The following is a 15935-nucleotide window of genomic DNA, read 5'->3' as shown; positions in this document are numbered from 1 at the left end:
ACCAATATAGACCTTCGACATATCACCAACATTATCAGAATAATGGCGATAGTAACTACCAAGGGAATTACTGCAGAGATGCGCATAGCGGTGTGAACACTAATCAATGGGGAGAAAATAGAACAGATACACCCAAGACTCTACCTGAAGGAATAGGAGTTCTAGTTTACAGAGAGAAACTATCACAAACCCAGAAATTTTTCCTCACCAGGCGATAAAGGGGACCCAAAGGGACAATATGGAAGTAACCAGAATAAAGGAAAAACAGAAAAGTGTGAATCAAACACCACGAAAAAGAAGTCACAGAGGGGAAAGAGCAGAGGAAGAAAGCACAGGTCCAAACCCCAAAAAGAGCAAGGGGAAGTGACTGGTATTTTCAATTTAAGTAAGCACGTTCTCACTGAATCAGAAATTAAGGTGTTGGGAAAGGGCCTTAAGTTTGCACCCACTAAGGGGTTAAATAAGTCAGACATTTCTTGACATCCACAAATATGTCCGGAAGCTAGATATTGCCAAGTACTTTATTAATAATCAGACACCTATGTTGAAGAATACCATACAAGATAGTAAGATTTTTCTCGCGCAACTGTGTATGAACAAAGTTTTTTCCAAAACACAAAAATAATGAATGCATAGATGGATTTAAAACAGGAGTATTGAAAGAACTGGAAGAAGTCAGCTCTAAACCGAAAAATTATAATCTCACAAAGGAGGAGAGTGATGCACTAAGAAAGCTGGAGAAGAACCAGGATATAGTAATAAAACCAGCAGATAAAGGGGGAGGACTTGTAATAATGGATGTAGATAAATATGAAGCTGAATTAATGAGACAATTATCTGATAAGGAGACATATATGGTCCTAAAGAAAAATCCATTGCCAGAGTACAAAATTGAGCTGGATCGGCTCCTTTTGAGGTAATATACAGAGGGAATTATAAGCAAGAAAGAATATGAGTATTTAACCATCAAAGCTCCGGTTACCCCGGTTATTTATCATTTGCCAAAAATTCACATGAGTCAGACAGAACCCCCATGGAGACCTATAGTCTCAGGAATTAACTCATTAACCAGCAAACTCACAGAATATATAGACTTTTTTTCTACAGAAATATGTCACCAAAACTCCTTCCTTCCTCAAAAGACTCAGGAAGCATTATCTAACTAGTGAAAGATCCGCATAATGAGAACATGTGGCTAGCAACTGTTGATGTACCCTCACTTTATACCATCATCCTGAAAGAACTAGGTATGGAAGCTATCAAGAGACATCTAGATAGAGATCCTGCGATGTCTGAAAAACAATTCATTCATCTTAGAATGTGTCGCATATTGTCTGAACCATAACTACTTTGGGTTTGGAAATTACTATTACCTACAGAAGGTTAGGACGGCAATGGGGGCGAAATGCTCCCCCAGTTTCGCCAATCTGTACATGGCATTCTGGAAGCAAGCGACGATTAACCCATGTCTGGCAAAAATCACACCATTAAGTACACTTACTGCATGGCGGTGGTACATTGACGACTGCTTACTCATGTGGGAAGGGGAAAGACAGGGACTCGAAGAATTCATTGGAGAGCTAAATAGGAATAACTGGAATTTAAAATTCACCAGCTGCATCAGCAATGAAGGGGTTAACTTTTTGGATCTCACAATCTTCTTTGAGGGAGGAATAGTGAAAACAAAAACCTTCTTCAAGGAGATAGAGGTGAACGGATATATCGACACTCATAGTTGTCACTATAGCCCATGGTTGAGGAACATCCCTAAGGGACAAATAAAAAGGATCCACCGCAATTGCACAGATCTTGAAACATATAGGGAACAGAGCCAGGTCATATTAGAGAGATTTGTTGATAAGGGTTATGAAAGAGAGGAACTAATTAGTTGTAGTAAGAATATTGAAGAAGGAGGAATTTTAGAAACAAAAGAAACAGAAAAAAGTATAATAAAGATTAAAGATTTTCGCTTCACATTTCTCACACAATACAACACCCAGGCCGGTATTACCCGCTAATTTGTTTACTAGGCCTTATGGTAGTGCCTAGGACCATGTGGAAAAAGAAAATGGCTATTATGAGAGTATTGTACCAGGCAAGGAAGTGCATAGCATTTCATTGAATAGATGAGTTGGCCCCCACTAGCCAAGAAGTAGTGAGTAGGGTGCACGCACTGGTTAAATTGGAGGAATATGTTTACCTGAAAAGGGATTCGAAGAAGAAATTTGAAGCAATTTGGTCCTCGTGGCTCTCGCATTATGAGCTGTCTTAGATGTGGCTGTAAACTTTGACTGGAGTGGCGGACATGAAGGATGTTGATGTGTGTGAATGGTGAGATGTTGGATGGTGGTTGATGTCTGAATGCTTGTGCCGAAACGTTATGTGAGGAATATGGAAATCCATGAAGTTGTATGCCCTGCCTCAGAAGATTGGACGGTGATACCTTCAGAAGATATCGCGAACTTACAGCGGTGGACCATACCTGACTTCTTCTAAGTGACTGTGCTTTGGGAAGGGGGGGCGGGATGGAGGAGGGGAGGGGGGGGTGTTATGGTTTTGTATTTGTATAATACACTTACCTGTAAAATAAAAATTAAAAATTATCTGATCAAAAAAAAAGAAAAAATTGGGCGGTTTTAAAAAAAAAAAGACTCAATAATAGGTAAAGAAATTCCTGACCGCCCGGATATTGTTTTAAAAAAAGCCCCCAACCTCGGTAATCATTTGGTGTGCAGTTTGATTCCCACTGAAAATGTCAGAAAAGGAGGAGATAAATTCTCCTGGTGCGGTTTTTGCCTCCCATGCAAAAATAGGGACAAAAGCAAAAGACAGTGTAAAGTGACTACTTTACACTCCACAAAAAGGGATAAGGCCTTTAAAATTAAGGGGAACATCACTTGTGAAAACGCAGGAGTAGTCTACATGCTGGAGTGTCCGTGTGGCCTCCAGTATGTGGGCCGCACCACGCGAAAACTGAAGATGCGTATACAAGAACATATCAGGAATATTAAAAAGGGATTATAGACACATGGTGTATCGCTGCATTTTAAAACCGTGCACCCAAAAAAATCCAAGGGGACTTAACTTTATGGGGATCGAACTGGTGAAGGCGAACTGGCGAGGGGGAGACCCTGTGGCCAAGATAGATCGGAAGGAGGTTAAGTGGATTTATGACCTTGATACGATCCAGCCCCGTGGGTTGAATGTGGAATTTGACTTGAAACCGTGTCTGACCGGCTAGAAGAGTGTGTCCCTATATTGAAAATAGAACATACTATTCCTATTGTTTATATTCCGCGAATTAAGGCTGTGTGTGGCTGATGCAAAACCATGTGACCAACTACGTGTTTGATCACATGGTGAAACGGATTTTATGAATGAGTCTAGGGTAGTAGCATGGAATGAGTGTGAACTGTGAACATATGATACACATTAAGTTTGGAAGAAGGATGTGTGGGTTTACCTTGAGGTCTGAATCCTCTGGATGATACTTTAGCTATATAGAAAAAAGTAAAGAGTTTAAGACATATCGATTGTTTTGTATTATCATTGGTGGAGAAAAATAGTCATGTGATACATCGTGTGGTTTATGAATAAAGTTACGTTTGATGCAGATGAAAATGAAAAACATTCACATTATAGATTAAGTTTTTTAAGTTTTTGGATTAATTTGATTGTTTGCTATTTTAAAAGAAAATGTAAATTTTTAATGGATTTGAGCAGCATTGTGACCAAGTGTAATCAAGGAGGAGTTTAAGGGTGGATATTTAAACACAAGTGTTGATGATTGAGGTCAATGCCTCTGACGAAGCCTAAGGCGAAACCCGGGTTGGGCGTGGAAAAAGGCTGCTGCTTTTTATCTGAGAAATGCTTATACTTTTTATGGAATTTGTGAGTATAATAAATACTTGTTTTATACAAATTGGAGACTATTCAATATTGTAGCAAACTCCTTATAGGATTACCATCGGGAAGGAGGACCTTGATGGACTCGCTTCTATAGCGTCTGTTTGAAGTGTCTGCATACTACTGTGCGCTTGTGAGTATAATATCAGGTGTTCTTGCAATCGACAGTAGCAGTACTTCACTATCAGTGTAATTTTGGTATTCCATAGAAGTCAGTGGAGGAAAAGAGATTCCTGTGGAGATTAATGATTTACCCATACATGCAGAAGTGGATACTCTGATTCTGGAGTGGTTACCTGAAACACGCGCGGTCTACCAAAACACTTAATTTTTACTTGTAATGTTTTTCTATGATGTTACTGTATAATTGTTCAAATATACTGTACATATTTGGAATGAGGAACTACCTGCTTCTGATACTGGCATTCTATATTGTACTATTAGGTCTTTAGTGATGAGCGAACTTGTGTTTCAGGTTTGGCGTACAAAGTTCAGGTTATCTAATAATAATATAATATATAATATTTATTTACAGTATATAGCGCCACCATATTCCGCAGCACTTTACAAATTCATAGGGTTCATTTACAAAACAAAAGTCACTGGCTAATTCACAACTGAAACACTAGGAGTCAGGGCCCTGCTCACAAGAGCTTACAATCTATGAGGAATTGGGGGTGACACATAAAAGTAGTTGATTCAAGCCATTATTGAACTGAAAGGAGTGGTGCCCGGCCAATCTGCTTCGGGTATTGGACTGTTGGAGGATCGAGTTCAGGCTAGAGGAGTTGGTGGGGGAGAGGTTTAGTCATTTTAAGTAGCTTGATAAGCCTGCCTGAAAAGATGTGTTTTTTAAGGCACAATTTTGAGAGTTGATGCAGCCCAAGAAAAGTCTTGAAGATGGGGTTAGAGGTACGGATTATGGAGGATGTTAATCTTAGATCACTAACAGAACGGAGAGCACGAGTAGAGTGGTAGATGGAGATGAGGGAGGAGATGTGTGGAGGTGCAGCACTGTGGGGGGCTTGTGGGTGAGAAGTTAAAACTATATTCTGTGGTGGATCAGCAACCAGTAAAGTGACTGGCACAGGCTAGAGGCATCAGTGTAGTGGGTGGACAGATAGATGAGCCTGGCTGCAGCATTTAGGACAAACTGAAGGGGGAGGGGGGAGTTTAGTGAGGGTGAGACCGATTAGTAACTTATGGTCCGTGGTAGCAGAATCTAAAACAGAATTCTTAGATAACCCGAACCTTGTACGCCGAACTTGAAAACACAAGTTCACTCTTCTCCAGTTGTCTATTTTTTCTAAAATATGTTTTGGCCACAAGGTGGTGCTGCACATGTGTTTTTTTAATAAACATTCACTTCTGATAAAACTAAATGTTTGGGTCTTAATTTTTATTTTTAATGTTCTTTATGATGTTACTGTATAAATGTTCAAATATACTGTACATATTTGACTAGTGCTTATTGTCTGTAATCATTTCATGGAAGTCCCTTACATTTTTTTCTAAACATATTGGCTAGTATAGATCCTTATATATCTGTGTTTACTTGACTTCTGCGTGGGTTACATATTCACATAAATATAAATGAAGGGTCATGTATGGGAAATTATTAAAATTCATGGGACACCTTTGGACAGATGCCTAAAGGGGTATTCTGGTGCAATAAAAAGGCTGAAGCATGGCCTGCAAATGGTTGAAACAATAAAGGAGATTATGCTCACTTCACCAATTCTCTGCGGCTGCCATTATGATGGTACTGGGTTCCCCTCTGCATTCTACTAGTAAGGCTGGGGATTGCTGGGGATTGTCTGAGCAGCATTCCCAGCCATTTCTTGCCATGTAGCTAAGAGGGGAAAGAAGTGGATAGTAGTGTAGCAGGAAGACAGGCACCATTGGAATGATAGCAGCGGGGGATCTGCAAGGTATGTACAGTTGCGTTCAAAATAATAGCGGTGTGTTTAAAAAAGTGAATAAAGCTCAAAATGCTTCTAATAGCTTTTATTTCCACAAATGCATTGGAAACACTACACATTCTATTCAAAACATGAAGAAAAATATATCAAATTTGTGTTGCTCATCTAAAAAAATTAAAGAAAAGTGACTATTAGACTGTTCAAAAAAATAGCAGTGTTTGTATTCTTCTTTACAAACTCAAACATTCACTATATAAACTGAAAAATGTTTGAAGATTTAGCTTTCCTTTGAATCAGTTAAAGGGGTTCTCCGGGCTTTTAATATTGATGACCTATCCTCAGGATAGGTCATCAAGATCAGATTGGCGGGGGTCCGACACCCCGCCGATCAGCTGTTTGAAGAGGAGGCGCGCACCGTGCCAGCTCTGCCTCCTCTTCACTGTTTACCTTCTCGCCGTTGCCTCTGCAGCGATAAGCAGGTGTAATTACACCTAACAGTCCCGTTATATTACACCTAACCGTACACTTGTATAGGAGCGATCTGTCCCATTGAAATGAATGGGGCGGCTTGGGTGTAATATTTAGTTGTATAACCGCTGTTTCTGAGAACTGCTGTACATCTGTGTTGCATGGAGTCAACCAACTTCTGGCACCTGTGAACAGATATTCCAGCCCAGGATAATTGGACTACATTCCACAGTTCTTCTCTATTTCTTGGTTTTTCCTCAGAAACTACATTTTTGATGTCATCCCTACAAGTTTTCTATTGGATTAAGATCCGGGGATTGGGCTGGCCACTCCATAACGTCAATCTTGTTGGTCTGGAACCAAGATGTTGCATGTTTACTGGTGTGTTTGGGGTCGTTGTCTTGTTGGAACACCCATTTCAAGGGCATTTCCTCTTCAGCATAAGGCAGCATGACCTCTTCAAGTATTCTGATGTATTCAAACTGATCCATGATCCCTGGTATGCGATAAATAGGCCCAGCACTGTAGTATGAGAAACATCCCCATATCATGATGCTTGCGCCACCATGCTTCACTGTCTTCACAGTGTACTGTGGCTTGAATTCAGTGTTTAGGGGTCATCTGACAAACTGTCTCCGGCCACTAGACCCAAAAAGAACAATCTTACTTTCATTAGTCCACAAAATGTCTCTTTAGGCTAGTCAATGCGCTCTTTAGCAAATCGTAACCTCTTCAGCACATGTCTTTTTTTCAACAGTGGGACTTTGCGGGGGCTTCTTGCAGATAGCTTGGCTTCACATAGGCGTCTTCTAATTGTAACAGTACTCACAGGTAACTTTAGACCTTCTTTGATCTTCCTGGAGCTGATCATTGGCTGAGTCCTTGCCATTTTGGCTAGTAGTTTTTCGCTTTCTTCCACGTCTTTCAGGTTTTGGTTGCCATTTTAAAGCATTTGCGATAATTTTACTTGAGCAGCCTATAATTTTCTGCACTTCTTCTTTATATGTTTTCCCCTCTCCAATCAACTTTTTAATCAAGGTACGCTGTTCTTCTGAACAATGTCTGGAATGACCTATTTTACCCAGAATTTCAGAGAGAAATACACTGTAACCAGCATGTACAACATTTGCTGCCTTCCTAAAATAAGGGCAATAATTGCCACCTGTTTTTCAAAGAATGAATGACCTCACTCATTGAACTCCACACTGCTATTATTTTGAACATACCATTCATTCAATTAGTGATTCAATTACACAGAATTAGCAGCATGCATGTCATGTCTGTTGGGTTTCTGTTACTCTACTACACCTGCTAGTAAATTATTTACCATGTAGAAATATAATTTCTACCAAAAACTGTTATCGATCAGGTTAGTGATGTCTGGCTGCTATTATTTTGAACAGAACTGTATAAGCTGGTTTATTCATTCACGTTTGACCATTTGGAGGCTGCTCTTTTTTTATTGTGCTGGAATGCCCCTTTTTTATAGTTTGGATATATGTTATATATTTAATAGTTAATGAATGAATGATAACACTTTCTAGAGTAACGGTTGATCATTAATAATGCAGTATATTTCATGTGAGATGAAAATACAAAGATCAAGTAGTGAAATCTGATGAAAATCTAGTGTTGAAGTGTTGACTGTATCTGCTGTATCTGAAAAGCTTCTTGAATTACCTTTCAGTGGGTTTTTACTATGAAGTGCATTATAAAAGATGGGTCTCTATGGAGCTCTGTTATTCCACTATGGAGTATTTTGTAGGTAGTGTTTTGCTTAATCCCACACGTACCTGTAACTTTTATATGAGGTCAAGCACTAATATTCTTCTTCATCCCAGACACATGCTTTAGGAAAATGTTTGCAGAATTGGCTGATAATCTCATGTGTATAGAGATAGCTTGGCTGATCCCCAATGTCGGCTGATCCCCAATTTTGCTTTCCTCATTCTGTCCTTACTATGAGAATATACTGGAGGGTTGAGGAGGACTTGTGTGAATTTTCTTGCTGCAGCATAAATCTTTTACAGCTGTTCTGCTATACAGACTAAACCTTCATGTACACGACCATATTTTTGATCTGTATGCTATCTGCATTTTTTGTGGGATAGCACACTGATCCATTAATTTCTATGGGGCCATGTCCACATTTATTTTATTTATGCACTTATATAGCACTACTATATTCCGGAGCTTTTTACAGACATATAGCCATATATATATTGCTGTAAGTTTGACATTACTAAGGCTGTCTTGGCCTTGACCTGCTTGAGAAAATTTGTCTTTTTTCATGGACATCTGCAAACTGCTGCAGAAAACAGTTAAAATAGATATCTTCCATTCAGAAAAGTGTCTCTTTCCTCCCGGCTAGGGATGAGCGAACTCGAACTGTATAGTTCGGGTTCGTACCGAATTTTGGGGTGTCCGTGACACGGACCCGAACCCGGACATTTTCGTAAAAGTCCGGGTTCGGGTTCGGTGTTCGTCGCTTTCTTCGCGCTTTTGTGACGCTTTCTTGGCGCTTTTTGAAAGGCTGCAAAGCAGCCAATCAACAAGCGTCATACTACTTGCCCCAAGAGGCCATCACAGCCATGCCTACTATTGGCATGGCTGTGATTGGCCAGAGCACCATGTGACCCAGCCTCTATTTAAGCTGGAGTCACATAGCGCCGCCCGTCACTCTGCTCTGATTAGCGTAGGGAGAGGTTGCGGCTGCGACAGTAGGGCGAGATTAGGCAGATTAACTCCTCCAAAGGACTTGATTAACTGATCGATCTGCAGCTGTGGATCATTGAGCTGCTGATCCTCAATTGCTCACTGTTTTTAGGCTGCACAGACCGTTTGTCAGTCACATTTTTCTGGGGTGATCGGCGGCCATTTTGTGTCTTGTGGTGCGCCAGCACAAGCTGCGACCAAGTGCATTTAACCCTCAATGGTGTGGTTGTTTTTTGGCTAAAGCCTACATCAGGGTGAAGCTGTCACACCAAGTGCATTTAACCAGCAATAGTCTGTTCATTTTTTGGCCATATACAAAATCAGGGGCAAGCTGCGCCTGTCACCAAGTGCATTTAACCCTCAATGGTGTGGTTGTTTTTTGGCTAAAGCCTACATCAGGGTGAAGCTGTCACACCAAGTGCATTTAACCAGCAATAGTCTGTTCATTTTTTGGCCATATACAAAATCAGGGGCAAGCTGCGCCTGTCACCAAGTGCATTTAACACTCAATGGTGTGGTTGTTTTTTGGCTAAAGCCTACATCAGGGTGAAGCTGTCACACCAAGTGCATTTAACCAGCAATAGTCTGTTTATTTTTTGGCCATATCCCAGTCTAATTCTGTCACTAAATCCATACCGGTCACCCAGCGCCTAAATACTAGGCCTCAAATTTATATCCCGCTAAATCTGTCCTTAGTGCTGTAGCTGGGCGAGTTATTTAGTGTCCGTTCAAGCACATTTCTTGTTCTGGGTTGAAATACAATTCCCAATTTAGCAATTTCATAATTTAGTGGTTTCTGCTATATCAGAGCTATTTGAAATCTATCCCTAAAAGGGTATATAATATTCAAGGTGCACATTGGGTCATTCAGAATAACTTCACACACACCCGCTACTGTGTATTTCCAAGTCTAATTCTGGCACTAAACCCATACCTGTCACCCAGCGCCTAAATACTAGGCCTCAAATTTATATCCCGCTAAATCTGTCCCTAGTGCTGTAGCTGGGCGAGTTATTTAGTGTCCGTTCAAGCACATTTCTTGTTCTGGGTTGAAATACAATTCCCAATTTAGCAATTTCATAATTGAGTGGTTTCTGCTATATCAGAGCTATTTGAAATCTATCCCTAAAAGGGTATATAATATTCAAGGTGCACATTGGGTCATTCAGAATAACTTCACACACACCCGCTACTGTGTATTTCCAAGTCTAATTCTGGCACTAAACCCATACCTGTCACCCAGCGCCTAAATACTAGGCCTCAAATTTATATCCCGCTAAATCTGTCCCTAGTGCTGTAGCTGGGCGAGTTATTTAGTGTCCGTTCAAGCACATTTCTTGTTCTGGGTTGAAATACAATTCCCAATTTAGCAATTTCATAATTGAGTGGTTTCTGCTATATCAGAGCTATTTGAAATCTATCCCTAAAAGGGTATATAATATTCAAGGTGCACATTGGGTCATTCAGAATAACTTCACACACACCCGCTACTGTGTATTTCCAAGTCTAATTCTGGCACTAAACCCATACCTGTCACCCAGCGCCTAAATACTAGGCCTCAAATTTATATCCCGCTAAATCTGTCCCTAGTGCTGTAGCTGGGCGAGTTATTTAGTGTCCGTTCAAGCACATTTCTTGTTCTGGGTTGAAATACAATTCCCAATTTAGCAATTTCATAATTTAGTGGTTTCTGCTATATCAGAGCTATTTGAAATCTATCCCTAAAAGGGTATATAATATTCAAGGTGCACATTGGGTCATTCAGAATAACTTCACACACACCCGCTACTGTGTATTTCCAAGTCTAATTCTGGCACTAAACCCATACCTGTCACCCAGCGCCTAAATACTAGGCCTCAAATTTATATCCTGCTAAATCTCTCGTTACCGCTGTCCTGTTGTGGCTGGGAAAGTTATTTAGTGTCCGTCAAAGCACATTTTTTGTTCTGGGTTGAAATACAATTCCCAATTTAGCAATTTCATAATTTAGTGGTTTCTGCTATATCAGAGCTATTTGAAATCTATCCCTAAAAGGGTATATAATATTCAAGGTGCACATTGGGTCATTCAGAATAACTTCACACACACACGCTTCTGTGCATTTCCAAGTCTAATTCTGTCACTAAATCCATACCGGTCACCCAGCGCCTAAATACTAGGCCTCAAATTTATATCCCGCTGAATTTGAATACAATACATTGGGCCAAATAATATATTTGTTGTTGTGGTGAACCATAACAATGAGAAAAACATCTAGTAAGGGACGCGGACGTGGACATGGTCGTGGACATGGTCGGACATGGTGGGTGACGTGAAGCCTCATTCTCTGCTATGACATGCAGACTGATTCTCTGCTGTCATGAAGCCAGATTGTCTGTTACGGGACCTCTCTGCTCTGCCTGTGTGCTAGGCCTAAATATATGCCAATGGACTGTTGCAGTGGTGGCTGACGTGAAGCCTCATTCTCTGCTATGACATGCAGACTAATTCTCTGCTGACATGAAGACAGATTCTCTGTTACGGGACCTCCCTCCTCTGCCTGGGTGCTGGGCCTAAATATATGCCAATGGACTGTTGCAGTGGTGGCTGACGTGAAGCCTCATTCTCTGCTATGACATGCAGACTGATTCTCTGCTGACATGAAGCCAGATCGTCTGTTACGGGACCTCTCTGCTCTGCCTGTGTGCTAGGCCTAAATATATGCCAATGGACTGTTGCAGTGGTGGGTGACGTGAAGCCTCATTCTCTGCTATGACATGCAGACTGATTCTCTGCTGTCATGAAGCCAGATTGTCTGTTACGGGACCTCTCTGCTCTGCCTGTGTGCTAGGCCTAAATATATGCCAATGGACTGTTGCAGTGGTGGGTGACGTGAAGCCTCATTCTCTGCTATGACATGCAGACTGATTCTCTGCTGACATGAAGCCAGATTGTCTGTTACGGGACCTCTCTCCTCTGCCTGTGTGCTAGGCCTAAATATATGCCAATGGACTGTTGCAGTGGTGGCTGACGTGAAGCCTCATTCTCTGCTATGACATGCAGACTAATTCTCTGCTGACGTGAAGCCAGATTGTCTGTTACGGGACCTCTCTCCTCTGCCTGGGTGCTGGGCCTAAATATATGCCAATGGACTGTTGCAGTGGTGGCTGACGTGAAGCCTGATTCTCTGCTATGACATGCAGACTGATTCTCTGCTGACATGAAGCCAGATCCTCTGTTACGGGACCGCCCTCCCCCGCCTGAGTGTGTGGTGGGCCTAAATTTCTGCCCATGGACTGTTGCAGTGGTGGCTGACGTGAAGCCTCATTCTCTGCTATGACATGCAGACTGATTCTCTGCTGACATGAAGCCAGATTCTCTGTTACGGGACCTCTCTCCTCTGCCTGTGTGTGTGCTGGGCCTAAATATATGCCAATGGACTGTTGCAGTGGTGGCTGACGTGAAGCCTCATTCTCTGCTATGACATGCAGACTAATTCTCTGCTGACATGAAGACAGATTCTCTGTTACGGGACCTCCCTCCTCTGCCTGGGTGCTGGGCCTAAATATATGCCAATGGACTGTTGCAGTGGTGGCTGACGTGAAGCCTGATTCTCTGCTATGACATGAAGACTGATTCTCTGCTGACATGAAGCCAGATTGTCTGTTACGGGACCTCTCTCCTCTGCCTGGGTGCCGGGGCCTAAATATCTGAGAATGGACTGTTCCAGTGGTGGGTGACGGGAAGCCAGATTCTCTGCTATGGAACCTCTCTCCAATTGATTTTGGTTAATTTTTATTTATTTAATTTTTATTTTAATTCATTTCCCTATCCACATTTGTTTGCAGGGGATTTACCTACATGTTGCTGCCTTTTGCAGCCCTCTAGCTCTTTCCTGGGCTGTTTTACAGCCTTTTTAGTGCCGAAAAGTTCGGGTCCCCATTGACTTCAATGGGGTTCGGGTTCGGGACGAAGTTCGGATCGGGTTCGGATCCCGAACCCGAACATTTCCGGGATGTTCGGCCGAACTTCTCGAACCCGAACATCCAGGTGTTCGCTCAACTCTACTCCCGGCCTGTCTAACTTCGGCTGGAGATCGACTCACTGTTCACTAGCATAAGCTCACAGGCTAAAAGGAAGTTCAGGACGGAGGGCTTAACAGCCCAATCACTTCAATAGGCATCCAGAGCAGTGTGAAAGAGGTGGAAGCTGTAAAACTTCAGCAGCTTCTTACAAAACCTCCCTCGTATGTGTGCAAGGATACTAGACAATACCAGGCGGAGGCGAACTGGCCATAGACCTTAGAGGAACATTTACAAGTGGGCTGGTGATCGGGACTATTTGAGCCTTCCTTATGGCTGCCAGATGGGTACATAACATGAAAAACAGATCCTCATCATTAATTAATGCTAGAAGCATCAGGTACTTTATGTACCTGGCCAACAGCCACAACGGCCCTCCTAATTTCAACTGTAAGGCCATCCTCAGGATGGTTACACAGTGGAATACTGCAGTGGCAGTATTTTTTGCTGCTGGAATAGTATTTTGTGCTGCTCTAGGTTATTTGCTTCTGTAGGGGTAGTATTTTGTGCCGCTCTAGGTTATTTGCTTCTGTAGGGGTAGTATTTTGTGCCGCTCTAGGTTATTTGCTTCTGTAGGAGTAGTATTTTGTGCTGCACTATGGTATTGCTGGCCCTGCCTGCTTCTATTGTTACTGGCTACTTGTTTTGCTCTGCCTTCTGTCAATTTGGACCTGCCTACAACATGGAGCCAGTTTTGGGTCTCTTTCCAGGGCGGTGATAGTCATAAAATACACACAATGCTGCGGTTATGCATTTTGGGAATCCAGCACATGTTACCAGCACAACAAAATCTGTTGTCACCATTGCAGCTGCATAGTGTTGTTACCCAGCTTTTAGCCTGGTCCTTAAGGTGAAAAATGGCAGGGTCCTGAAGGGGTTAAAAATATGTAAATATAATGAACAGAGGCAAAGCAATAACTGAACTGCGCTCCTTTTAGAACTCTAGGGTGTAATCCATCTGGACCTGGGGCCTTGTTCACTTTTTTTTTTTTTGCATATTAAGGCCCATATCTACAGTCAGCCAGGTAAGTATGTTATTTGAGGTATTTCCACCAGTGAAACTACCCTCATGAGATGCCCTCTCTTCTTTTGTATATACAGAGCTAAACAAAACATTTCAGAGCTCTGCCTTCTCTCGCTCCCCAGTGACCAAAACCCTGTTACCATCATTTGGGGTCCTACATAGAAACATAGAATGTGTCGGCAGATAGGAACCATTTGGCCCATCTAGTCTGCCCAATATACTCAATACTATGGATAGCCCCTGGCTTATATGAAGGATGGCCTTATGCCTATCACATGCATGCCTAAACTCCTCCACTGTATTTGCAGCTACCACTTCTGCAGGAAGGCTATTCCATGCATCCACTACTCTCTCAGTAAAGTAGTACTTCCTGATATTATTTTTTATACTTTTGCCCCTCTAATTTAAAACTATGTCCTCTTGTAGCAGTTTTTCTTATTTTAAATATTCTCTCCTATTTTACCTTGTTGATTTCCTTTATGTATTTAAACGTTTCTATCATATCCCCTCTGTCTCGTCTTTCTTCCAAGCTATACATGTTAAGGTCCTTTAATCTTTCCTGGTAAGTTTTATCCTGCAATCCATGTACCAGTTTAGTAGCTCTTCTTTAGTAGCTCTCCATTGTATATACTCTGTGTGTATATAGTGTTATGTCTATTGCACCCTTAAGGCAATTAAATATATAATTTAATCTTGCGCTGTTCTTGTATCTCGATCATGAATGGGGATTGTCCATGTTTTGGCATAAAAATAAAATGCAATTCAGGTTCCGCGCTTGAACTTCATCAGTAAGGAACAGTTCACACACAGCAACACTTCCACAAGACAATTTTATCTCGATTTAAAACAAGCAGACAGCGAAACTCGAGTCGGGCAAATTGATTTTATATGTGATGTGAACAAGTGTCGATCTTGTAAGTAAAATAAAATGCCTAGTGTTTCAATAACCTGTGGGTATTGCACTATGTCGTGTTCCTTTTAAAGGATAAAAGAGCTGTGATTGCTGGTGGATATTGAGACCGAGGAGCTGGAATTGTTTTGAATCGAGATAAAATCGTCTTATGGAAGTGTTGCTGTGTGTGAACTGTTCCTTACTGATGAAGTTCAAGCACGGACCCTGCTTTGGTTAAGAAAGGAGAAGAGACTTACTCCTGTTGTTTGGGACTGCTGCTGATTGTGCCGATTGGAAGACCACACAAAATATATTTTGTTTCCTTCGTGTTTTGGCATAGTTATAAGCTACCTACGGTTGGTTCCTGACCCGATATAATCCCACTAGTGGACTGGGCTTATACCTATCAAGGAACTAGTGGCAGTCTACCAGGCTGGCAGGGGACCAGAGGAGTCACGCCAGAGGTAGCGTGGACCACCCTCTCACCCTCCCGTGCCTGCGTGGACAGGAGGTGTCTGTGTAAACTGTGCCAAGCTGAACTTATGTGCTCCCAGAGAGAGCTTAACATCACGTCTTGGTAACCAGTGACTAAACCGTACCACCAGAGCTCAACGTAGTTGATGTCAGGCGGGGCTACAAGGTGCGGTATTCATCACAAGTCTAATGAACAACATGTATGGAAATATATAGTATGGTATGATGTGTAATTTTATCACATTGTGATACAAGAATGTTATAGAAGGTTCATAACTGAAGCCTTTGGAAATTAACTTATTGGGATGTGCAAGAGAGTGCTTAACAGACATCATTTTATCATACAAACCAGATTCCAAAAAAGTTGGGACACTATACAAATCGTGAATAAAAACTGAATGCAATGATGTGGAGGTGCCAACTTCTAATATTTTATTCAGAATAGAACATAAATCACGGAACAAAAGTTTAAA

The sequence above is a fragment of the Bufo gargarizans genome, chromosome 1 (genome assembly GCF_014858855.1).
Source record: "Bufo gargarizans isolate SCDJY-AF-19 chromosome 1, ASM1485885v1, whole genome shotgun sequence".
Classification (NCBI taxonomy): Eukaryota; Metazoa; Chordata; class Amphibia; order Anura; family Bufonidae; genus Bufo; species Bufo gargarizans.
This window is presented reverse-complemented; position numbering follows the sequence as displayed.